General features: G+C 41.9%; 1 long non-coding RNA gene across 1 annotated transcript in view; it reads left to right on the forward strand.

The window, feature by feature from the left end:
* LOC123785092 (uncharacterized) overlaps window positions 1-24,453 on the forward strand; it is a 106,742-nt gene extending 82,289 nt beyond the window's left edge. The window contains exons 5-6 of the long non-coding RNA XR_006777600.2: window positions 2,780-2,917; window positions 21,079-24,453. This is a non-coding gene — a long non-coding RNA (uncharacterized LOC123785092). The remainder of the gene's footprint in view (window positions 1-2,779; window positions 2,918-21,078) is intronic.
* The last annotated feature ends 1,383 nt before the right edge of the window (window positions 24,454-25,836 follow it).

Below are 25,836 nucleotides of genomic sequence, written 5' to 3' on the forward strand. Positions count from 1 at the left end.
ACACACATTGGGAAGAGCAGAATAAAGGATCATTCTAAGAGAAGGTGTTAAGGGTGGGGAGATAATAGGTACATAATATTAGGCAGTGGAGTTTCACATTAGCTGGTCAAGTATCAGGAACTCCAGAACTGCAAATATAGGGAGGGATTTGCAGGGGCATATCTTTATATGGGTTGCTGATATTGCACAGCCCAGGAAAGCACATGACCCTGACACTGTGGTCCCCAATCCTATACATGCGTAGCCTGAGAGAGACAATCAGAGTGATGGGTCAGAGGCAGTGGAAAAAAAGCAAAACAAAACCTTTGAAATGCAAGCAGCTCTCTTTACTTGCAAGGCAAAAAGGTGGTGAAAAGAAATAATAAGAGGATGCAGGCTCAAAGGGCCAACTTCTTAATACCTGAGCTCTGCCTAGGGAGGTTTGCAGTCTTGGTCTTGCCCTAGCAGACTGAGATGAAGGTGTCCTTTACCTTCACTGAGAAATGCACATGTTCCTTGTGAAAACGACAGTGGAAGGGGCTGGGACCATGATAGCTTCAGAAAATGGATTTCTCTTGCTTGAATTCATGCTAATGGGACGTGCAAATGGAAAATAGTATTAGCAATGCCTGAACAGAAAATACGTGGAACTAGGGATGTACTGTATGGTGACTAACATAATATAATAAAAAATTATTATAAAAAAAAAAGAAAAGATAATACGTGGAGATTCCTGGAGGTGACTAGGCAGTTAAGAGCTCATCCAGGTCCAAGACAGAAACTCAGTAGCCAGTTTGGACTTTGGGAACACCTCTGGCCTGTACTGGGATCTTATTTCACCTGATCCACCGGCTATCCACAAGTAAGTGGCCATGCTTGAGTCATTGCCATAGAGCGCACCGCTGAGATTCCTTTGATGGTAAGTAACACGGCTTCTAAATTTTAAAACGTGATACCATCTTCATGAAAGTAAAATCTGAAAAGGTATTGGTAGACATGATCATAACTTTCAGAGTTTGCTCTGTGTTAAATCTCTGGGGGGGGGTCTAAATCAACATCCTGTTCGCTCACCCTTCTGAGAGCTCTATGCTTGTAGCGGGTCTCAGTTTCTATTCACTCCTTTAGTGAACTTAATAGCCACGTTACTGCACACAATTAGCACGCATTTGCAATCGTTGAGTTTTAAATAGCTACTGACAACAATATTGGTCATAACCTTCCTCCAGCTCCCACCTTCCTGGTCACTCAACCTGGCCCCTTGGAATGCTGTTAGAAATGCAATAAACACAGATATGCAATAAAACATGTCAAATTTTATTCATGGATTTGTGGCCACGTTGAAAGTTAAAAACACAAGTGGCCTCTTCTCAAAGGCATCATGAAAGGAATTAAGCTAGATTATAGTGAATTAAAAACATGTAACTATATAAAAACAAAATGCCACATGACTAAACTGGGTCATTCCTTTTTTTTAAATAATATTTTTAAATTATATTATGTTAGCCACCATACAGTACATCCCTAGTTTTTGATGTAAAGTTCCATGATTCATTGTGCTGCCGCTGAGTGTCCAAGGGCACAAGATTCTAAAATTCATGGATGAAAGGACGGAACAAATCTTCTTGAAGCGAATAATTGCGTGGTCCATAAAAAGGTGTTGACTGTGGAAAAACCAAGTCCGTAACTAGCTGATATGTGGTATTTACGAGTCTCAAGTTTCAGGGATATTGTCAGAGGAGGGGGAGGACTCTCTCTGAGCTCATACCCATGGGCTAAAATGGGAATGGAAAAAGTTAAAATACATAAGATTACCTTTAGGATATGATTTTCTTATAACTTCCAGATATGAGTTATATCCCAGATGGTCTTGGGATAGTATAGAGTTTTTTTATTATGTTCGGTTAGCCACCATACAATACATCATTAGTTTTTGATGAAGTGTTCAATGATTCGTTAGTTGTGTATAACACCCAGTGCTCATCATAACACCTGCCCTCCTATAATTTTAAGAATGGGAGCACCATAGGGGCACCTGGGTGGCTCAGTTGGTTGAGAATCTGACTCTTGATTTTGGCTCTGGTCATGATCTCAGGGTCGTGGATTGAGCCCTGTGTGGGTCTCCCCACTCAGCAGGCAGTCTGATTGTTTCTCTCCCTCCCCCTGCTTGTGCTTTCTCTCTCTAAAATAAATAAATAAATAAAATCTTAAAAAAAAAAAAAAAGAATGGGAGCAACATTGATCCTGCATCTTGAAGATGATATTTAAAAAAAGAAGACAAATTTACAGGGAGTCTTGTACATGTTTACAATTTTGTTTGAACTGGACCCAGTGGGAAAACCCAAATGACTGAGCTCGGTTGGTTCTTTTAAAGAGCCCTCTCCAGCCTTAAGACATTTAGTGTCTCCATGAAAGATAAGAAAGATGCTCTAATCCAGCAACCTGTGAACTTTTCAACTCCTTCTTCTCTTACAGTCATTGGTTTTGGACTCAAATATTCAGGTCTGAACTTCAGAGTGAAATCCTTACTGTTAAGGAAAAAAAAATCCTAGGGTGAGGAGAGATTTATAAGACTGGAAGGTATAGGGTCTTCCTCATATGAATACCAAGTATGGCGTGATAGAAGCACAGGAGAAAGAACCCAATATAACCCTACTTATATGTCTCTATACTGAATTAGATGCCATTTAGACTTCAGTGGGGATTTAAATGTTACCGATTGTTACTTACCCCAATGGGTTCCTTTTTTTTTTTTTAAGTCATAAAATATCTGATTGGGCACATTAAATGTTGGCTTTTGCAGGTATCCTTACCCGGTGTTCTCCGAAGTGGACATAACCACATCTCACACAGTATCTGGACTGTATCAAGAACCAGCGTTGAGCAGGTGGGAATGGGATGAAGTTCTTGCTTTCTTCAGTGTAGTAAAAGAACTCACCAGGTGAGACATAGGAACTTTCAAAGGAGGGGGAAAAGGGAATTAAAAATAATACAAAAACTTAAGATATCATTCCTGAATTTTGGGATTGAACTTTGAACCCAAGTTTTGCCAGACCTTGTTGTAACAATAATTTTTTACTTTGTATTAGGCATAACACATGATCATGTTCTTGTCCAACACTCTAGCAGCCCCTCACCGAATCCTTCATTGTGAGATAATAACTTATGGACACAGAAAAAGTCCTCTGTTAAATTAAGACAAATGATTTCAAGAATATATTCACTGTAATTTTTGCTGGAAACAGTACTAGGTTGAAGGCAAGATTTTCCTAGAATCTCTTGAAGTTTATTAATATGTTAATAAAGAGCTAATAACATCTATTTGTTTTGTTTGGAAGACTACATGAGTCAGGTTGGAAGCTGAGACGAGAGCCTGCTAACCAATCCGGAACTGCAGAGTCTAGGGCTACAACGAAATGGTTTTCTAGCCATCCTACCTAGAGTTAAATTTAGGACTTTCTGGCTGTGTGATGTTGGCAAATCATTTAATGTGTCTATGCCCAGGTTTCTCGAACATTAAATAGGTACAATACTAGTAACTCATGCATAGCATTGAGAATGATGATTAAAATGCCTGAAATTCTTCTTAACTTGTGGTTGGCGTATAGCAAGTGTTCAATAAACAAGGTTATCATTAGCAATTTAGGTAATTAAAGGTCTCTCTGGCAAAGCAGAGGCAGAAAACAGAGCAAAAAATATGGCAGAAGACTTGGAAAAGCAAACAGCATTTTTGCTCAAAAGCTGTTACCTGATAGAATCAGTGTCTAACGTTCTGATTCTTTTTCCGTATTCAATTCCAATTGGCTTGGAAGAAATTGTATGCTTACTGCTTAAAGTACAGAATTTTCTTTTTCTTTTTTAAATGGGCTGTTGGGTACTATTTTTCTTTTAATTTTTTGAAGTTTTCAGAGAAGACAGGTAGATTTTGGACCACTTTCCAGGAGAAGAACCTATGGGAGGAATAACTTTACCTTCTCTAGGTCCTGTCCCTTAATTTTCTAAGGCAATAGGAAAGTATTATCTGATGGAAAATTTGGGAGAAGGAACTGATCATGCTTAGTTCAGTCTGGAAACAGTTCTCCCTGTGGAGTCTGACTGTCTTCAGAGGGCCATGTTCTGGTCTGCTCCACAACCAAAAGTCTAGCCTATGGCAAAGCTCTTGGAAGGCAAGGGTGCCTGGGGGGCTCAGTCGGTTGAGTGTGGGACTCGATTCAGGCTCAGGGCTCAGGTTATGATCTAAGGGTCATGATCTTAGGCTGGTGAGATCAAGCCCTGTGTTGGGCACCACGCTGAGTGTGGAGCCTGCTTAAGATTCTCTTCCTCTCTCTCTCTGCCTCATTCCACACCCCCAACACATGTGCACACACACAGTCTCTCTCTCTCTCAAAAAAAAAAAAAATAAAGCTCTTGGCAGGGAAGAGGGAGACCTGAATTTTTCCAGTTCTTCCTTCCTCTGGGTCAGCAAACTTGTTTCATGGTGGACTTGCAGGAGGCTTTCCAGTGGCAGATCTAAAACCTCCTTTGCCAGTGGCTTTACTAGAAATAAAGCTACACATTCTGATTGACATCTTTCATATCCTATGATTTATTACTTAATTGATTTCAAATAGAAGGGGCAATGGATTATTATGTATTTGCCTTCCCAAACCTCAACTCTTCCACCAGCTCAGAGCCTCTTGAATCGTGGAAGAGTCAAAGCCAATCTGCATGCCTACGAAATCTCCGTAGACACTGTGTGTCAAGTGTTTGTGCTGTGAATTAGGTTTGGCACCATGTCTTCATCATTTGTAGAAGAGTAGATAGGAAGAACCAAGGGTCTAGTATTAAGAAGCAAGGTTCACTCCTGGTTTTGTAATTTTGTGTGACTCACTTGTCCTGAGTCTTGCCCTCTGAATAGTGAGCTTCTGTAGAGAGAAAATAACATTGGCAGAGCCCTGTGAAGCTGAGAAGCTACATAAGGACAGTCACAATGTCAGGGTTTCCAGGTACATAGCAGTGAATTTCAGCTACGAGCTCTCGGTGTCTTACGGGAGGAGCCAATGGATATTTTGGACTGACCTGGGAACTGTACATTCCAAACGAAGTTTAGCAGAAATTGATAGATTCTTTGGTGTATAGGCAAGCCAGGAATGAAAAACGACCCCATCAAAGAAAATCTGGTGAGAGAAGAGAACTTTGAACTACGTGTTCAGTTGTCACAACATTTTTTAATATATTCAAATAAAAAATCGGCCACTCAGTATCTCTAGAGATCATGATATTTACCCCAATCAAGATAATTAAATTCTCTTTGGCAAAGCAGAAGCACTTAACTTCATCAGAAAACAGAACACCAAGTGCATGGCAGAAGTTTTTGAATGGAACTGGCAGTTGAGGGTCAGTTGACCTTGAAAGTTTTATATTAGATTCCTCAAATCAGAATTCTAGGAAAGAAAAAATTTCATAGCTTCTTGGGAGAAAAATTGTTCCATGAGAAGGGGATTTTTAGAAAAGACCCTTATTGTGGGGTTCTGAAATGCTTTATATGATCTCTATATTAAAACATGACATTTTCTCTTTACTTCTGGTCTCCAAATCCTTGAAAACAGAGCAAAAAAGGAAGATAGCTAATAGAAAATTATGTATTTGTGCTAAGAAATTGAGTTTTCTGAACAGAAAACATGTAGTCTTTGTAGGAATCTTTTGAAACATATTTGGTGTTCAATAAATGAGATATAATTCCTATAAGCATATCAATCTGGGCTTTATTCTGTAGCTACTTGCATGTATTTCCACCTAACCTTTTTTTAATAGTCAAAGTATGCTATACACACAGTAAAAAAAAAAAAAGATGATCTCTTTATATCTCTATCTTTTTTCCCTACTTTAGTAGGGAGGTTCTCAAGCTGTTGGATTATTGTATAAATTTATTAGCTGCATGGTATCCTATAAGATGGATGAAGCATATATTTTCTGGGATCTCATGATCTGTCTGGTTCAGTGAGTCAAATGAAGGGGTGAGACAGAAAAAAAGCAGTTTTAAAAATATGAAATGTTCTCATCTGGATTGTGTATCAATGAGGCGAGAATTCAGGCTGTTTCTGGGGTCACTGTTCTATGCTCCTTTAGTGAAGAGCTGCTCAAGGTTGGCGAGAGGGCAAGTGTGATGATTTAGGCCTGGTTCCTCAACCTCGACACTACCGGCATTTCAGGCCAGATAATCCTTTGGGGGGGGGGATGTCCTGTGCACTGTAGGGTGTCTAGCATTGTGTCTGGCCTCTACTCACTAGATGTCAGGAGCACCCCAAAACCCTGCCCAGTTTTGACAACTAAAACTGTTGCTAGATGTTTCCAAATGACCATGATGGTGGGTGTGGGGAGTCATCCTTGCTTGATGACTACTGGTTTAGGCTGTTGCCAAGGATTCTATGAGTGGCAGATGTTTTAAACTGCTGAAAGTGTTTCAAATGCCTTTGGACCTCTCCATGGCAGGTGTAGTGGAGTACATCTGAGGGACTAGCGTGGCACTGTGGGGAGTAAGGGCTGGTGCCTTGGTATGTGCTGGACCAGCAAAAACAGTGCTTTCGGATCATGATAGTTGTGGGTCAGTGAAGAGGATCCAGTGAAAGCATTGCATGGCAACATGTCCAAGTTATCCCTTGCCTGTGACTTGAAGGCCAGCTTCTCAAAAGAAAATATTTAGCCCGATGTCTAAAGCAGTGCAAGTTAAGACAGATAAATTGGATATATTATACTTCCCTTTGGTGTGATAGAAAACTCCTATATAAAAACCTTCCTAGAACTTTCCTTACTTGGATGTTGATACAATCCAGGTGCATTTTCAATACTCTTTTGTGAGGTAGAGAAGAATAAGTAAAGTGTATTTCTAGTTCAGGACCCTCTCAGATCTCTCTTTCCTCCAAAATCCCATGGTATTTTTTTTAAAAAATCATAGTTATACATTCTATAATTTGTTTTATTTTATTATTATTATTTTTTTATGTAGTCTCCACACACAGTCTGGAGCCCAATGAGGGGCTTGAACTCAACCCCGAGATCGAGACCTGAACTAAGATCAAGAGTTGGATGCTTAATCAGCTAAGCCACCCAGGGACCCCTGCATTCTGTAATTAGAGTTTCTTATCCCAGAGCCATAATTGAAAACAAAACAAAGGGCTTATTAGCCTGGGCATCAAATAATCTGGTTTCTGGCCCTGACTTCTTGAGTTTGGTTACACCATTGGCCTTTGTGCCGTAATCCCTTAATCATCATAAGTGGAGATGAATCAACCTCATGGAATTCTGAGGATTAGAAACTGAGTGAAAATGCTGGATGATATATCATGCTATCCATGTAATGGGTGTTCTACCCTCATAGACTGTAAGCTTCCGAAGAGAAAGGTCTTTGAGTTTCTCATTCGCTGTCAGTATCCTACACATAGTAGGTCTCTGGTGGATAAATGAAAACAGAAAAGGTTCTTCGAGTTCTTTCTATGCATCTGCTCAGTCTATGGTACCAATTATCAAGACCAGTAGCATACTATAATAAGAACAAACATAAAACAATGCTTCCAAAGATTTTACAGACGGTACTAAGGAAGACAATTCCTTCTCTTACCTGCGTCACGATCCCACAGAGACTAACAGGATAATCAAATTCAAGTTCGTCTGGCCGCACTCGAATTGCCTGACAGCCAGTCCCCAGGAATAATTCATCAGGGCCTCCCAATTCATCTCTATAAAACAGTGCTCTTTTAGCTACAGTGAGAAAATTGAAATGGCTACATTCCACCAACACAGTTAAAGGAGGCAAAGAAAAAAGAAGACCGTCTGCAAGTCTGTTTCAGGCAACAGCTCCAAGAATTTTGAACAGCATTGGGTACCAAGAAGGAAGATCATCTTCAGCTATAAGAAATGGAACTTTGAGATCTGGGTAAAACACGATTGCCTTCATAGCTCTACGGGTGCCCTCTACCTCTCTCAAACGGGCGCTCCCCAGATGGCCAGAGTGAACCTGCACAGCACTCAAGAGTTTTTTACCAGAGAAAGAGCTGCTGTGGCATGTCCATGGCCTCCCCCATTTGGTGGAGGGGCAGAGGGCTGCATCCTTATTAGGGCATGCTAGGAGCAAGTTCCCCAACACCGAGCATTCTGGGAAAACTTGAACTTGGTGAAAATAGATCCCATGTTTCAACTTTTGCCCATGGCTGTGTGCCACACAGTAGCAGGTGTGCAGTAACTATGGAGAACGGAGTGACTTTCTCAGGGTCCCAGAATACAGAGCTGGGGATGAAAATCACACTCAGTCCTGGCTCTTTGGACAACATCGCGTTACCTTGGGGGATCTGATCATTATGCCTGATCTAGACTTCTCTCTTGAGTTTGAGCCATCTCTCCAATTAGCTACTAACCATCCGAGTGGAAATTTGAAATACTCCTCTGAAAGGTACAGAAGCCCCGATTTACCCCACTCCCTGTTTGCCCTCCACCTCATTCCATAGCAGCATACTCCATCCAACTGCCAAGCCATGAAACACTAGGATCTCTTCAAACTCCTTCTTTTCCTTCATACCTGCATCTAGTCTGCCCTGAGTCCTCTCACTTTTACCTTCAAAATATATCTCATGTAGACTCACTTCTCCATGATCAATACCCTGGCCCAGATTACCACGTGTCTCTGCTGGGCTGTCTCAGGAGCCTTGTGAAGGATGAAGGGAAGGAACAATTCTTCCTTTACCCTCAAGATCTTCCAGCTGGACTAAGAAGTCAATTGACATGAGACAGATCAACAGGAGAATAAAACCCAAAGTTTTACTACATTAATGTGGAGGCCCAAGTAATGAAATTGAAACCTAAAGAAATGACCAAGGCAGGCAGTTTTTATACTTTTCAGACAAACAGATAATAAGTCTGTGAGGGATTAACAGGACAAAGAAAACTTTACTTTGCAAGCTTCAATTAGTAAGAAATTCTCAACAGAATTTGGGCTGGGTAGCAAATTAGTAAAAGGAAAAGAGTTGTTTATATAGCCTTCTTGGCTCTAAATTTCCTGTCACCGACGATAAGGATGTCTCTGTCCATCTTGGTATGAGAGGGTACCTTTCACAAGGGAGATTTATTTCTTGCTTTCTGGAGGACAGAGGAGGGCCTGAGTGTCCTTCTTGCATAGGTTGACTCTTAAGTAACTTTATTTTTAAATAATCAGTTATGCAAAGTGGCACATTTGGGGGTGGTCTGCCCACGGAAGCAACTGCTTCCGGTCCTATTTTCCTTGTAGAGCAGCTGCCCAAAGGAATGCAGATGAGATGATTTTCCCAGCTTGTGTACAAATCTCTCAGTGCTTCCTCCTGCATTTAGTAGAAAAGCAGAAATGCCAATGGCCTACAACACCTTCATCACCCTGATCCCTGCATCTCTCACCATCTAACCTTCCTGGATTCACTAAGCTCAAGCCCAGTGAGCCTCAACCTGTCAAACCCACGAGGACAAGATTCAGTGTTAAAGGTGAACGTAGGGTACAGTGGTCCCCACTTATCCATGGTTCCCCTTTCAGTTCTCCCGCAGTCCACCATGGTCAGGAAGAGGATGATTCTCTTTCTGACATATGGTCAGAAGTAGCCTAATGTTGTGTCACCACGCCTACGTGATTCCCCTCACTTCATCTCAGCACATGGACATTTTATCATCTCACATCATGGCAAGAAGGTGGCTAAGGACAGTACAATGAGATATTTGAGAGAGAGAAAGAGAGATGCCACATGCACATAACTTTCATTATGGTATATTGTTATAATTGTTCTATTTTATTATTGTTATTGTTAATCTCCTACTGTGCTTAATTTGTAAATAGGACTTTATCGTAAGCCTATATATATGGGAAAAACATGGTATATGTAGGGTTCCACAGTACCCATGGTTTCAGGCATTGCTGTGGGTCTTGGAATGTATCCCCCAGAGAGAAGAGGGGATGGATGACTCTAGAAATTGCACGAAGTTACTCATTGTCAGCTCTGAAGTACAAGGGACACTTGACAATGACAATAGGCCCTAGAAGACTCATCTGCCTCTTTTGCCACCAGGAATTTCCTACCACTGGGCAATACACACACACACACACACTCCTACCACTGGGCAATACACACACACACACACACACACACTCCTACCACTGGGCAATACACACACACACACACACACACACACACACTCCTACCACTGGGCAATACACACACACACACACACACACACACACACACTCCTACCACTGGGAAATACACACACACACACACAGAGGCACGTGTGCACGCACAGTTTCAATTTCATTGTCTAAAACTTTGAGAGTGATTTATATTTACAGAGCACCCACATATTCATTGTTTCCTTGGACCATCCCATTTTTAGTATCGTTTTAAGTTTGAACTTCTTAATATCCTTGAGAAATTGAATAAGCATCTCTGCATTTGGCAGATGTGGAAAATAGGGACCCAAGGCCTGAGTGGCCAAGTTTACAATCTGGTCAGGGGTCATCTTGAGAAGCTAGCAGCCGGGTCAGTCCATGGCTCCACCACCTCAGACAACTTGTTTACAAGGGATTATTTGTTGAGGATTCATTCTGCCTTCCACAATCCTTCATCTATCCGATGTGGTTTTGTGAATGCTGATGGCAGCGTGGGGGAGGACAACAGGCAAGGCTGGGGGAAGGGCATTGTAGGGTGGTTGAAACCCCAAGTCAACTGAAAGCAACAGACACTCAACACATTATTCTCATCTTGTGGACCACTACTGTGGTTTCCTGGTTGGGGTTCCCATGGGGAGTAGAAAAAGACCTTAACATGAGCTGCAAGGCCCTGCTTCATCTAGCACTTGCCCTGAAATAAGCCAGGCCCTGTTTTTCAGGTTATAGGGCCAGAAGGGGTGGGGGCAGAGCCAGTGCTGCGCTTTGTGGGGTGTCTGCACAAAAGGGGGGAATGGCCTGTTTGATTTCTTTTTCTACCTGCCTCACTTCTGAGTACCGATGTTTCCATCACAAATCTTCCACCCCTAACTTTCCCACAACCTGGACATTCTCCGTCAGCTCCCTAATAACCGTTGGGACCCCACATCGCCCCAAGTCTGCAGAAGGCTTGTTTTTAGAGAATGCCCTGGGCAGAGGGGATGGTCTTCTTGCTTAAGATCCCCCTTCATCTCAAAATCCCTCACTGCCCTTTCTACCCTCCCTTGTCTACTCAAATCACTGTTTTCAACTTCTCTGCATTCCATTCCCATGGGTCACATTTCAGCAGCCGTGACACAGAGCACCACTTCTGAAATAGAGGTATTTTGCACAACATATTTTTTTAACGTAAGGCAAAAAGCAGAGAGTTGTTCCCTGTTCCCCAACACCCCAACCCTACCCTAAGTGAAGACATGTCATCCCCAAGGTCCTACTTTCCATAGGACTTCTTCAAGAAGGTTCTCCTGTCCCCCTAGAACCATATCAATTCTGCCTATGACATACATTCATAATCCACCCAACTTTTCCTTCTAAGCATTTAGGACAATTTATGGATCTGTAAGATTTTTCAGTTAACACCTGCTTCCTTTGATATGACCAAGTGTCTGTGATCCACATGGCCCTGAATGTGTTCTAAAGCCTTCTGTACCAGATTCTCTCCAGGTGCCAGAGTGAGGCCATGCGATGCTAGTGGGGAAGCAAGCAGTCTGGAAGTCCCTGTTTGGGGATCAAACAGACACATGGGATGTGAGGGTAGCCTGAGGTCAGTCTTTCTGGCATGCTGAAGGCCAGTCTATGCTTTCTCTACGTGGCTGCAGAGAAGCACTAGAGTTTTTAAGGAGGGGTTTGGTCAGAAGTCTCATCTTAAGAAATGTGCCCTTGCCTCACATCTTGTGCAGGGATGTTCTAGAGGGGAAGAGAGACAGCTAGACAAGGGAGGCCAGTTAATGTCTGTTTAAAGAATTCAGGTGCAAAGTCAAAGAGCAGAGGAGGTGCTGGCAAATGGGAAGAAAAAGTCACGTAAAAGAGAAGGGGGTCCAAGGATGGCTTGGTGGGAATTTCCAGTCGTGGACCCATGGAAGAAGTGGAGAGAAGAGGAGAGGCTAATTCTAAGAATTGGCAGAGAAAACAACACCTTGAGTGCAATACTCCTTCTCATTCAGCAGTATCGGCTGGACCCCAGGGGAAGAAAAAGCATGGAGCTAGAAGAGTTACTGAGGAGGGCAATCAAGTCCAAGCCACCAGAAGCCCCATGGTTCATGTTGATGAGAAACTCCCCCTTCAAGGCACCATCCCTCAGGGTCACCTCTGATACCTGGCCCTTGCCCAGAACACGTCCACATCAAGGAAACAAGTAAGAGCAGCCATAAATCCACACAGGCTTTCATTATGCTGGATGCCAGGCTCAGGGCTCCTTGGACAACAAGAAGTTGAGAGGAGCTGGGGAGCCTAAAGTGGTTTTATACCCAATGCCACACTCAGATGTGATCAATTAACCCAGTTCAGAGAATAGGGAGAAGGCCTTTAACAACACAGTGTCAGCCCCAGCTCCTGAATCTGACCCTCTCTTGATCACTTGGGTATGGAAAACCATAGTGTCATGTAAAGTGTGCACAACAGGGGTGCCTGGCTCAGTCGGTTAAGTGTCTGCCTTTGGCACAGGTCATGATCTCAGAGTCCTGGGATCGAGCCCCATATGGGGCTCCCTGGTCAGCAGGGAGCCTGCTTCTCCCTCTCCCTCTGCCTGCTGCTCCCCCTGCTTGTGCTCTCTCTCTCTCTGTCAAATAAATAAACAAAATCTCAATAAAAAAGTGCGTACAACAAAGCACTATGCAGTGCCCAGAGAACTGACTTTTCTAGGACCTTTGAAGTGCTCCAATAGATGGCATCTGCAGGCCGATTTCTGGTACTTGCGTGGGATGATCTAGGGATGCCACAAAGCTCTGACCTGAGGGTGCATTTCATTACCCACTGTTGGAGCCATGCCCCTACCTTCCCAGTTTATGGTATGGGTTTTTTTTTTCTTCCCTCTTTTTCTCTTTCTTTCTTCTGTTTTGTCTTTCCTTTTTAAAATTTATTTGGGTGCTAATAGGGGCTGCCCCAGTAACTGCAGGGCTTGCCTGATTTATCAGCCTGGGAAGGAGAAGTCAACAGGGCCAGGAGGTCCAACCTTGACGACTACTACGTACTGTAAAAAAAAAAATCAACCTTGATGGATTCCCATTCTGTTGTGATTTACAGTTCTCCTTAGTGGTCAGTCTAACCTATGGTCAAACCAGGTTTTACATATTTCCAGAGAGACGCTGTGGTGTACAAGCACCAATGGGCACTCATGGGTGAGCCATGTCTATCTCCTGCAGAGTCTGTTTAATCAGAAGATTTTCAAAATTCCTGTGGTCTGTAAGAAGCTCTGTGTGAGTGTGTGTGTGTATACAATAGGTAAATATATACCTACTATATATAGCTATGGACATATACACACCATGTATAGATACAGGTATATATCATAGTGTGTATATATATGCTGCATGTATATAGATTTACTTTATTCTTTTTTCTAAAGATTTCATTTATTTATTTGAGAGAGAGAGAGAGCAAGAGAGAGCATGAGCGGGGAAGGGGTAGAGGGAGAGGGAGAAGCAAGCTTCCCCCTGAGCAGGGAGCCTGAACTGGGGCTCGATCCCAGGACCCTGAGATCATGACCTGAGCCAAAGGCAGACGCTTAACCAACTGAGCCACACAGACGCCCCCATAATCAATTCTTTTATTAGTTCTAACAGTATTTTAGGTATAGTTGCAGCTTCCCTGGATTCTTCAGTGAGATCTTGAACTATAGAATTAAGCTTTCACTTGTTCAATCAACAAGCGGGACTATAGCAAACTAAAAAGCTTCTGCACAAGAAACGAGCAACAAAATGAAAAAGGTGACCTATGGAGTGGTAGAAATATTTGCAAAATAAGTGTCTGATAAGGAGTCAATATCTAAAATATGTAAAGAATACATACAACTTAATAGCAAAAGAACGAACAATCTGATTTAAAAAATGGGCAGAGGAACCGAAGAGACATTTATCCGAAGAAGACATATAATTGTCCAACAAGTACATGAAAAGATGCTCAACATCACTCATCATCAGGAAAATGCACATCAAAACCGCAATGAAGTATCACCTCATACCTGTTAGGATGGCCATCAAAGAAGACAAGAGATAGCAAGTGTTGATGAGGATGCGGAAAAGGGGAGACCTCACGCGCTGTTGGCAGGAATGTACGTTGGTACAGTCACTATGGAAAACTATGGAGGTTCCTCGAAAAGTTAGAGCTAGAGCAACCAGAGATCCAGCAATCCCACTTCTGGGTTTATATCCAGAGGAAATGAAATCAGGACCTTTAAGAGGTATCTGTACTCCCACATTCGGCATTATTCACAGTAGTCAAGATATGGAAACAACCTAAGTGCCCATCAATGGATAAATGGATAAAGAAAATGTGGTTTCTATATGCATGCACGTGTGTGCACACACACGCACACAGTGAATACTATTCAGCCCTAAAAAAGAAGGAAATTCTGCCATTTGTGACAACACGGATGGACTGTGGAGGCGTTATGTCAAGTGAAATAAGTCAGATAGAAAAAGACAAATACTGTATGATTTCATTTAGATGTAGAATCTAAAAAATCAGAACTCATAGAAACAGTTGGTAGAATGGTGGTTGGCAGGGGCTGAGGGATGGGGGAAATGGGGAGGTGCCGGGTAAAGGGTACAAACCTCCAGTTGTAAGGTGAATACGTTCTGGGCATCTAATGTACAGATGGCGACTCTAGCTAGCAATACTGTATTATGTATTTGAAAGTTACTGAGAGAGTAAATCTTAAATATTCTCCCCCCACACACAAAAATGGTGATTTTGTGAGTTGATGGAAATATTAACTAACCCTACGGTGGTGATCATTTTGCAGTATATAAGTGTATCAAACCCACAAGTTGTACACCTTAAACTTACACAATGTTATATGTCAATTTTATCTTGATAAACCTGAGCTAAAATTACAATATGTTCACTTTTTGAATAATTAAGAAAACTGAAAAATATTATTCTGAAAAGTAATAAAATGCATTGATATTGTTCTTGTAAATGTAAATCTATTGCAAACTAATTTCCACTTATACATTAAAGAATAGATATCTTAAAATAAGAAATTGTTGATTAAAAATACATAATAAAATATATATTTAGTGGGAAAAACTTTCCCTTGAAGTTTGTGATGATCACAGATGTATATTTTTGTTTGATTTTTGCTACATCAATGTATAATCCTGGAGATTTCCTATACCTATTTTATGATAATCACCAAAAATTATCCTACACTTGAAAGCTGGGGCAATCTATATGACATGATTTCTGAAGGTAATTTATTAAACTCTTGCTTTGCGGATGGTGTGTTTTGTAAGGTTGGTTTTTGCCAAAGCAGGGACCCAGTTCAAACTTTACTTTCTTCCATAGTCCCTTTTTCTCGAGATTTTACATTGCCAGTCTTTACTGGGAAAAAATGCTCTTGGAAACATTTTTTTGGTTTGAGTTCAAAGGAGATGTACACATTCATGACAAGATACTTTTTGGAAAAGCATAACTAAATTGGAGTGCAGTATTTTTCAAAAGCTTACCCCACAGTTCTGTGAATTTTTTCCCTCTGAATCAGAATCTCCTGGAGCTGGTTAGAGAGACCAGATAACTAGGTCTCAACCCAGCCCCCTGGATCAGAATTGTTGGCCTTGTGGCCAGGGACTGGGTGCTTTTTATCAGACCCCAACGTGTTTATGATACACAATATTATCAATCAATTTATAAATCATTCTTCCATCTCACCCACTTGAAGATCCTCAAATCATCTAGCCAAGTCCTGCTTTCACAGCCCAATAGACATATATCCTATATACGACAGTTTCAGACACCTCCTTATGCTTGGGGAAGACACCATTTGGGTGAATACAGTTTCAAGCCACTTTATACATTTCCTCTTGCTTTTCTGAATTGTCATGATTATAGTAATATAGTAATTTCATCCTTGGGGCAGAAAAGCCAATCATGCTGAGGGTTTTGGCATTGCTTCCAGAATGAGGGATCAGCACCTGCAGCTGAGGAGACAAGAGGCTTATAAACACCTGTGGAGACCACATCACTCAGTCTCCTGTTTCCTCTGGCATCTTGGGTTGAGATCTGCAATGATGAGGGTTGTTGGCTTGTTTGGAGGGCTTCTCATGTGTTTTGTGTTGATTCGTGGTTTTGAGGATGGTAAGGAACAGGGAATTCTGGAGGGTGGCGTTTCAAGTAGTGGGTACGCTTTCTTTCTTTTCTTTTTTTGAAAACTATAGTTCTTTCTTTTTTCTTATAATAATATTTTTTTAATTATAGTATGTTAGTCACCATATAGTACATCCCTGGTTTTTGATGTAAAGTTCGATGATTCATTAGTTGCGAATAACACCCAGTGCACCATGCAATACGTGCCCTCCTTACTACCCATCACCAGCCTATCCCATTCTGAAGCCCTCCCCTCTGAAGCCCTCAGTTTGTTTCTCAGAGTCCATAGTCTCTCATGCTTCATTCCCCCTTCTGATTACCCCCCCTTTCTTTATCCCTTTCTTCTCCTACCGATCTTCCTAGTTCTTATGTTCCATAGATGAGAGAAACCATATGATAATTGTCTTTCTCTGCTTGACTTATTTCACTCCAGTGCCATCCATGTTGCAGCAAATGTTGAGAAACCGTTCTTTTTGATAGCTGAGTAATATTCCATTGCATATATGGACCACATCTTAATCCTGAGTAATAGCTAAATCCTGAAAGGAGCCGAGATGCCCTTCAACAGATGACTGGGTATGCTTTCTTACACACTGTTGACTTTGCGGGGTTGCATTTTTCCTTTGGAGTCGGGACAAAGCAGGAGGGGCTGCCAGGTGTCTAGAGAGGAGGTTGCTCTGAACGGATTCTGCATACCTTTCGGTCCTTCTCTGCCATTTAACAGATATCAGAGCTTAAGTTTATTCATCCATAAGTGTGGATTAATAATAAAATTGACTTCATGCAGATATAATGGAAAATAGACACCTCCCCAAATGACAAAGTTAGCAATCCATAAAGAAAACTTACTGTGGAGTGCAGTATGCTTTTGTTTATTCCAGTGAAAGTATTTGGATTAACTGGCTCAAGCATTTTCAAAATGAAAGCAGCTGATGAATTTTTCTAGGTCTGTACAACCAAGTATTGAAACATATCCATCCCTGTTTTAGACCTATATCAGTAATGCTTGGAAATATTTCAAAAGTGTATTTGATATTCAATTATAGATGAAATTTGTATTATCTCCAAGGAGCCCCTAAGATATTGATAGTTGGTTTATAATCGCCCAGGAAGTAGCTCTTAGGATATCCTTCACATTCAGATGAAGCATTTGAGCCACATAGACTTTAAGTAATGTATCCAAGATCTTACAATGGAACACACAGGAATAGAATCAGGCCATTTTCCCTCTCGAGCTGAGATTCAGGTTGACTATGAAGTTAAAAGTTTTCTAGGCTGTTATTTGGGGACAGATACGGGATCTAATATTTTCCATTCTTTTTCTTTCATCAGTGTCTGTAATCTGTAACCAGCGCTGGCTTCAGGTCAGAATTAAACAAAAGCTTTATCTGTATTATGAGAAACCCCAGCATTATGAAATCTGTTTGGGAACTGGCTATCCTGTAACTGGAGGGATGTTGGATTTCTTTGAGTTCCTTTACCCTCTCTCTTCTTGTGGAATCAGAGTTGAAGTAAGAGCAGTTATTGTTTCAACGAACAATACGTTCTTTGTGACTGTGCTATTAAAATTAATTGTAAATTGATTTTATATCTCATGTAATATTGACTACTCTCTATCTTACGTTTTGTGATTATTCCACAGTAAAAGATAGCAGGTAAGATGTGGGACTTTAAACACCATGCACTCTTTCTCTCCCCCAGCTTTATCGAGCTATCCTTGACATATAACATTGTGTGAGTTTAAGGTGTCCACTGTGAGGATCCGGTATGTGTATATATTGTGAAATGATTACCATGGTAGAGTTGGTTAACACCTCCATCAACTTCCAAAATTACCATTTCTTTTTTTTTTTTCGTGGTGCGAATATTTAAGATTTATGTTCTCAGCAACTTTCGGTATGTAACAGTATTGTGAACTGTCGTCACCACGCTGTATGTTAGAGCCTCAGAATGGATTCATCTTCTGCCTCGCAGTTTGTACCATTTGGACCCTTCGATCAGTGCCTTCTGAATTTTCCCAGTCCCCAGCCCCTGGCAACCGCGATTCTGTTCTCTTTCTCTAGGAGTTTGGCTGTTTGGCTTTTTTAGATTCCACATATAAGTGAGATCATACAGTATTTGCCTTTTGCTGGTTTATTTCACGTGGCATAATGCCTTTAAGGGCCACCCACGTTGCAAATAGTGTGCTTTCTTTTCCTGTGGCTGAATAGCGTTCCACTGTACGTATGTACCACACTTGTTTTCTCCATTCACCTGTCCAGGGGCACTTAGGTTGTTTCCATACGTTGGCTAAGGTGAATAACGCTATAGTGAACACACCGTGCATTTAAACAAAATTCTACCAATACATCTCTCTTGCCTGTGATGAAATCTAACTTGAGGACAACATTTTATCTTGAAACAGACTGACAAGTCCCCCACCCTTCTGTTTTTGTCGTTCAGCCATTTCAACTAAAATAGGTTACGGAGCTGCTGTATAACTAAAGGGGGATTCGATCTTTTCTGAAGCCAGAAAACTTAAATTCTGTGAACAATCCTGAATAAAATGGATCCTGATGAGAGAGAGGCTGGTAGGAAACCAGTAGGAGAGGAATAACACTTATTTAGTCTATTGTGTGCCTGTTGTGCTGGTGAATATTAGACACTTGAGTTCTTTAGAGCTGCTCAATCCCTAGTACAGGCTATATTTATTTACTAAATTGACCTAACTTAGTGTCAGGTGATTTATTTCACCTTCACAGCAGCCCTGTTTGCTAGAGATGAAGACACTGAGGCAGAGGGCACACAAGGAGCTCTCCCAGTGTCTCACAGTGAGTGGAGCAGCTGGGTCTGAAAGGGGGAGTCCGGGCGAAGCTCTGAGGTCTCGCACACCTGCTGCTTTGGCTTGAAGTTAGCTTTTGCTGTGTTTGGTAATGGCAGCCTGGTTTTCCTGTTGGGTCCAACACCGCCCCCACTTGTAGCACATATGATTTAGGTAAACTGATTCTACCCCTGGATCCGGCTGTGTGACCCGCACCTGTGAATACTAATGTATCCGCAGTACCTAAAACCATTCCCAGCATATGGTAAGCACGAACAAGTAATGGTTACGTACAGTCAACATCTGTGAAAGAAACAAAAAGACTATGTCGATTGTCAGTTCAGGGAATACCACCAGGTCGAATGGAACCTTACGAGGACATTTGCAGGTTTTTCTAGGGAAGAGGTCCAGTCTTCTTCACTGGAACTATAAGCAAGTCATCGGTAAGGAAAGAGGTGCTGAGGTTTCAATTTGCCAGCCCTGGAAGAAGAATCTACCAGGGGTGGGGGGGAGGACCAACCTAGAGAAAGGAAAAGATATGAGATTTTGGGGGAAGGGGAAGCAGGAAGGAAAGAAACTGATACTTGATTATGTGATGGAATTCTTTTATCAAGCTATTCCTAATGTTTAATTACCCTGGGCCTCAGGAACATGGGCTAGTATATTCCTATTTTTGCAAAATGCAGATCAAATTGAATGTCTTTAATATGTAATATGTTTCTGTACAATGCTCAACCCTACAGATTCTTACCAGGTTCATTTTTTTTTTAAAGACTTATTTTATTTGAGAGAGAGCGTGTGAGAGCGAGTAAGCAGCGGGGAGGGGTGGAGGAAGAGGGAGAGAGTGAGTTCCAGTCAGACTCTGAGCTGAGCTCAGAGCCTGACTCGGGACTCGATCTCACAACCCTGAGATCACAACCTGAGCCCAAACCAAGAGTTGGATGCCTAACTGACTACGCCACCCAGATATCCCTTACCAGGCTCATTTTACAGATCAAAAAGCTTAGGTTTGTTTATTCCTTCCTGGCCCACAAGGAATCAGTGTTTAAGACCGTATTTGAGCCTTGACAGTCTGAGTACTGAGTACTACAATGTACTCTTGAATACCAGAGTTCTAAGCCGTGAAACGGTACACTTAAAGATGAGTTATATGAAATATGGACTCTACCTCACTGCATGGACAAGTTGGGTACTCTCATTTTGGATACCACTTTATATTTCATAATTCTAGACTTTAAATGCATTTAATCATAGCTTATAATTAGATGCATGTCTGTTGGCTTGCACTTTCCATGGAATCCAGTACTCTGGAGATACACAAATGGACAAAGGTCTTAGGTTAATTGTTTTTCTTTAGAAATATTTGTGTGTACTGCTCTTATGGTGAACATACTACATATCTTGTTTTAAAATAATAGCTGCTTGTTGGCTCAGCACCTATGGCCTTAGGGCCAAATCCCCAGCCATCTTCCCTGTGCTTGTAAATGGTGTTAATAGAATAAGCACATTCCTTTGGGTACTGCCTCTGACTGCTTTCCTGCTCCAGCGGCAGAATGAGAGTCGATATAACAGACACCATGGTTTTCGAAGATTCAAATATTTATTCTTTAGCCCATTCCAGAGAAAGGTTGCCGACTCCTGTTTGATGTTGTCTCCTGTTCGATGCTGTCCCCTGCTCTGAAGGTGCCAAATATTTAAAGTTCACATGCAGAGTAACTTGCATAGATTGTCCTACCATCCAGGTCTGCCTCAATCAGACCCTTACTTGTAAACAGGTGCGGTGACTCAAAATCGTCTGTTCAGACTCAGCTGCCAAGTCAATAGAGTGTCAGGAGCTATTCATGGGGTCTTCTCTAAAAACAGGCATTTCGTCACGTAGCTCTGGTGTTCTGCTTTGCATATCCTACTTACATCTACCCTATATATTAATGTAAAAATGGTGATTCCTATATTTTTGGATTCCTCAACTGTTTGTAGCCCTCAGACATAGTCAAAATAACGCGTTTTATACTCTTTATCTCATTAGGGGCGCCCATGGGGTACTCTCATCGAAAGTTCAATCACTTACGCGCCGGCAAATCTAAATAGGACTGGTTACCTCCCGATATCCTGCTATATTCGAAGGTGAGTGACCCCTGGGATTCAGGTTAGCTAACATGATCCTTGGCTGCCAGGTGTTCTGCTATCCGACGGCTGAGGTGGAGCTTTGGGTCCACTTTGATCGATAGTGTTCTGTTCAGCCACGTGAGTAGGTCTAACAAAAGAAATGCAGTCATTTCTGTCCATTATTTTCTCAATGAGTGGACTAGGCTCACTTGGTTAAGCCTTAGTTGGTAGCTGATAGTATTTTTGAGCCGGACGTCAGCTTTCTTGTTCCAGATCCTGTTTTCTCAATTCTGTTGGAAGTTCCCTCTACAAACATCACGAGATGTTGGTAATTGTCAGATGAACGGGTCCACTGGTATACATGTGAGTAGATCGTGATTCACAATTGCTCATCAAAGTCAGCTGACAGGAAAACAAGTGGTTCCGAGTGTGATATGCCACACAGTTCAGTGGTGTCTGCTGCTTATTCCCTTTAGCCAAGACTCTGTAAGAGTTGAAGAAGAGTCACGAAAGAGAATATGCAGGAGGATTTTTAATGGTAAATTTCCCTTCTTTCACTTAGGTGTTCCTTTCCTGCACCAGCCATCCCCGACCTGCCCCGTCACAACACTATTAAAGGAGCTGTGAGACCCTTTTCTGAACCGTACCATTCTTCTGCAGGTGATGGCGTCAAAGTTGGGGATGACCCAAGAGATTAAAAATCAGACTGTTTCTCCCAAATTTTCAAACTAGGACTGTGTCGCTCTGGTGATATACTGTGATATAAAAATCAGGACTTGCTGGAGGCCCGTACTCTCTTCTTATTTGTGAGAATTCCCCTCTGCAGAGAGAGAATGGCACAGAGGAGTTTTCTGAGCTCTTTGGAGACACAGGGATTAAATGGCTGTATTTATTTCACGATCATTGCCTTCTGTTGTGCTACGAGCAATCTCCTTTCTCCATTCCTTAAAAACCTCTTTGGTCCTTCTCATATGTGAAAACATAATTAAGTCCAGCGGGCAAATTAACTTTTATATGAAATCCAGTGTTTCTGTACTTCCAACTCTGTGCGCAAAGGATCTGGAGAAAGAGAGGGCTCGGTAGGCTCTACAGATGCTTTCTGCCTGCTTCTCCTACTGGGATGCTGTGTTCAGATACGACAGGGGATGAAGGAGGGTGAGGGGCATGTGCATCTGAGTTACACGGTATAATTGTGGCCCATTTTTAGTAACAGGCTAGGTGATTATGCCCTATGCTCTGAAATCCAAGTATATTTAAAATTATGAATGAATGAATCTTTGGGTGGACCCTGTAGGGGGGAATATCATCCCAACTGCAGAATTCCTGATGGAAAATTCTATGTGAGCCTTTATCTATTGCACACAACTGTCACTCAGCCCTGCTCCCTGCCCTTTCTATTCTCCATCTTAGTTGTTCATTCTAGAATCTTTGTTTTTGGGGGGTTCCTTCTCCAGTCGATGACTATTCTAGGGTGGTATCGTGGATAAATATTTCGAAGACTACTTGTGGGAAAACCACCTAGCATGGTCAAGTGGAGTGCTCTTCTGCCCTTTCCCACTTTTCTAATTTCTGCCTTTGTGCGTCTCTCCTGTGCTAATTCTGCATAAGCACAAAGCCGTTTGGGAGAAAGAGGTCAGTCTACTGTAGGCACCCTCAGTATTTGAAGAGCTGGTTTAAAACACTCTTACTTGGCTTCATAAGAGGCAGGAGAACATTCATGGCCACTTCATCCTTCTGACATAAGCCAAAGACTCAAAATGGCATGTCTCTAGTTATCCTCTGTAGACGTGTGATTGGCAGGACTGGAGAGAACAGAGCCTCAGCCCCTTACTAAGAGTTTCTGGTATTTGACATGTCTATGAAATCACCTTAGGGCCTCAAGAGCAAATTCTGGGCTAATGAGCTTTATTGAATCTTCCCTTTAAGAATGTTTTTCTTCTGTGAAGTACAAATTTCCATTTTTGTCTAAGGTACTTGATTTGGCATTCTGTCCTTTACAACCTAGATTTATCTAATTTAGTTTTTTTCCCTACGTTGCAATCTTTTTCATTCCCCAAAGAGTATATATGCCAGCCTGAACTCTGTGTATTTCTCTTTTCTCTTTTTTAGAAAGTCTGTATTCACCTTTGTGCAAAAAGAGAAAAAGAATAATGGTAGTAAATGTGGGGCAACAGCCCAAGGACTAGAGGGACAGGAAAAGTCAACAGCACCTCAAATGGAAAATGTGGGGACTCATCCACAAGTGTCTTTTGGGCAAGTGTTTTGACTTAGGACTACACACGTTTCCCCAAACACTCATCAAAAAAGGCAAGTGTTTAGTAAAGTGCTGACAGACGTCACACGCAGTGCCCGATGTGGTCACATAGTTTGAGTTCAGGACCATCATAGCCACGAGCTTTATGGTGATTGGAGTTATACCTGGCCTGAGCATTTCTCTTTATTCTTTCAGGTAAAGCAGTGGTTTTGTGACTGTAACCTCAAGAGCTGGTTTGTTTTATCATTTTTTTCATCAATTTTATTGATCTTAGTTCAGCCGGAGAAAAATCTTTGACTCTAACCTACATATGGATGGGACAGGAAATTTCCATGAAGGTGGTAATTCAAATGTATGCTCTCACATCAGCTTTTTGTTCTACAAGAACTAATTGCCTACGAGAGGGAACGCTTCTTCATTAAGTCATTCAAGTTGTCTCTATGGCCTTTGGGCTTCTGCATTGTAGAAGGGAAAGCTCTTTTATTTTTTTCTACATATCAATGGACGGTTTAAATCAAAACTTGAGAGATTGTTCTGTAAAATTTATAAACACTTATTAATTATATATAATGTCATATGTCTGCTATACTTCCTCATTAAAATATTGTAGTGGGATCTGGGATTTAAAATTGATGCCTTCTCCCCTCATGTTCCTGCCTTGCTGAGCCGCAGTGACTTTTTAGCTATGACTAGTTTCCCATCAGTGCGACAACACGACTGTGCTTTCTTCCTTCCCCTCCCTCTTCATTGCAGGTATAGTTTTCCCCCTTTTGACCACATGAATTTTATCTTTCCCTCTTAAGGGTGGGACTTAACCTATAAATTCTGGATGGTGAGGCAACCTTGCTGACCTTGGCATGGTGACTGTTTAAGGATTGCCCTGCCTAGCAGAAGCTGGACTGGTGCGGTTAAGCGTCTGCCTTCGGCTCAGGGCGTGATCCCGGAGTTCTGGGATCGAGCCCCACATCGGGCTCCTCCGCTGTGAGCCTGCTTCTTCCTCTCCCACTCCCCCTGCTTGTGTTCCCTCTCTCGCTGGCTGTCTCTCTCTCTGTCAAATAAATAAATAAAATCTTAAAAAAAAAAAAAAAAGAAGCTGGACTGGTGCCCGTGGATATCCTCTTTCACCAATTCATAAATGATATTTTTAAATGTCTGTATTAATGAACTCTTTGGGTAGGGGGGAAAGGAGCTTCCATAGATTTTTAATTTGTAATAAAGGCATTTTAAAAAGAAAATGTCTTACAATTATAATTAAAAAAAAAATAAGTCCAGAGTCACAAGGAATCACAGACCACTATGGAATGAATGTAGTTCTCATCCCCATACCACTGCTGCTAGTGGCAGGTACGAAATAAGATGAAATTGGACGATGGATAGTCAGGGCAGTGGTGCGCTCTCTTGTCTTTTCTTTTTCTGTTTTTTTAATATTTTATTTATTTGACAGAGAGAGTGCAAGCACAAGCAGGGAGAGTGGCAGGCAGAGGGAGAAGCAGGCTCCCCACTGAACAGGGAGACCGATGTGGGACTTGATCCCAGGATCCTGGAATCGTGACCTGAGCTGAAGGCAGACACGTAACCAACAGAGCCACCCAGGCGCTCCTTTTCTTATGAGGCCTCTACTCCCATCACCAGAATCCCACTCTGACCTCATTTAAACCTAATTGCCTCCTGAAGCAAATGCTATCTCATTGAAGGTTAGGGCATCAACATATGAATTTGGGTGGGGCTGGGGGACACCATTCAGTCCAAAGAAGCCATCAATCTCAGGAAGGAGATTCCCACTTCATAGAGTTTCTGTGATGCAAGAGACCTGGCTAAGAGACCAACAAAAATCTAGGTGAATGTCCAGTGGCTCCCTTCCTCATCGCCAGTGGGCTGAGGATTGAATTTTCTCATAAGAAAAATCCAGAGGAAGATGAAGTCCCTAAATATGTCTCAAATGTTGCCGCTTCTTGGGGGGTGCAGTACGTAAATACGCTCCCCCAATACTACCCTGCTCTATCACCCTGCTCCCATTTCTCTTTCCTTCCTGCTTGTCTTGCCTTCCTAGTAAAACACTGAGGCACTTTACTGACACAATAGGGAACAACCTTATACTTGAATGTAAGAACATGATTTTTATTTCAGTAAAGAAATCCTTTTTATGTACCTTCTCTGGAAAGTGAAGAAAAACAACAGCTATTTTGTCTAAATTTCAGGATAATTTGTTTTAGCTGTTTGAGTTCTTTTTTTAAAAAATATTTTATTTATTTATGTGACAGAGAGACAGCCATCGAGAGAGGGAACACAGCAGGGGAGTGGGAGAGGAAGAAGCAGGCTCATAGCAGGACCCCGATGTGGGACTCGATGTGGGACTCGATGGGGGATCTCGATGTGGGACTCGATGTGGGACTCGATGTGGGACTCGATCCCAGAACGCCGGGA

The sequence above is a fragment of the Ursus americanus genome, chromosome 24 (genome assembly GCF_024610735.1).
Source record: "Ursus americanus isolate L20-20 chromosome 24, mUrsAme1.1.p, whole genome shotgun sequence".
Lineage (NCBI taxonomy): Eukaryota > Metazoa > Chordata > Mammalia > Carnivora > Ursidae > Ursus > Ursus americanus.